We start from the raw sequence: 1,344 nt of genomic DNA, 5'->3' as shown, positions 1-1,344 counted from the left end.
TCTTTTTAAAACATCATGGCAGAACATTCTATTGGGCAGTGGTGACATTGCTCTGATTTTTAAAATTTATTTATTTTTTGCTGTTTTTTTAATTCTATTTTCCCCCCCAGAATGGTGCCTTGGCTGTGTACACCCTTAGAACACTGGAAATACTGTTACACTTTTTCAAAGTAAACTGTATCTTATATAAATGTCACTCGTTAGATGAATCACCTTGGGGACGTTACTTGACATTTTTGAGGGTGGTAACTTCCCCGAAATGCCCACTTGTGTAAACTTGATTTCCAAGTTCCCTCTCTGGGGTGACTGGCGTTTGGGGTGCCCAGTGCTGATGCTCTGCCTGGGAGTGGCCGCAAGATGGCAGTGTTTCAGAACGATGTTCTCCTTTGGTGTTAGGTGTGAGTGGCAGAAGGGCTGAAGAGGGCAGGGATGGCACAAGGTTGTGCTGTGTTAATCATCCAAAAGGCTTGAAACAATAGCTTGGAAGGTGGATTGGGAAATAGGTTAATTGATGAGTTCTTCCTTGTAAGTCCTTTGCCTACAGCGCAGCCCGTTTCTATAGCAACAATCCATGGAACTCCATGAAGTATTTTCTTGTCTGTCCCAACACTGAGTTTATCATTTTCCTCCAGCTGAGTATGTCATGTATTAATGCAAGGACATCACCTAGCATTTCCCTGTTAGCTCATGACCCACTAAATTTACTACTTCAAAAAATATAAACTACATTCAACTCTATTTGTCACATGAATTCCAAACCACCAGTGAATATTCTTCCTGCCTATGGGGACCCATAGAATTATGATGTGTGAGTTTTTCATTACACTGCCATTATCTTTTGAAACCAAAGAAGAAAACGTTTCTCACTTAGAACCTCTGCACAGGATAAGTTCGATCTTGATAAGTTCGATCTTAATATTGCGCTTTCATAGTCTGTGAGGAGCTAATGATTGAAATATATGATTCCTGTGTTCCTCTGACAAAGCAAACCAAGGTCATTTTTGTCCCAAGTCCGGTGTAGACTCAGTAAATCCCAGAGTAGCCTAATAGAAATAAAACTTGATGGCTCTGTAATTATCTTTGGACGAGCTTCAAACTGAGTCAATAGATCATTGCAAATGTCTAGGAGATTTTGGGGTTGATGAGGCCAAACCCAAAGCTTGTGAAGAGGAGAGGAGGCTGCTGTGGGACCCTCTCAGCGAGTGTGGTCTTTCTGCTCCATAAATCTGCTTGTAGGCTTGTCTCTGGTGTGGGCTCTTTGGAAAAGGCCCTTCTCAGATCTGCAGCTCAATGTCTGGAGAAGCGTCATTTGTTTTTTTTTCCTCTGACGGTCTCCTGATAAAT

The sequence above is a fragment of the Pteropus alecto genome, unplaced genomic scaffold, assembly GCF_000325575.1.
Source record: "Pteropus alecto unplaced genomic scaffold, ASM32557v1 scaffold152, whole genome shotgun sequence".
In the NCBI taxonomy this organism is placed as follows: domain Eukaryota; kingdom Metazoa; phylum Chordata; class Mammalia; order Chiroptera; family Pteropodidae; genus Pteropus; species Pteropus alecto.
Note: the sequence above shows the minus strand (reverse complement) of the source record.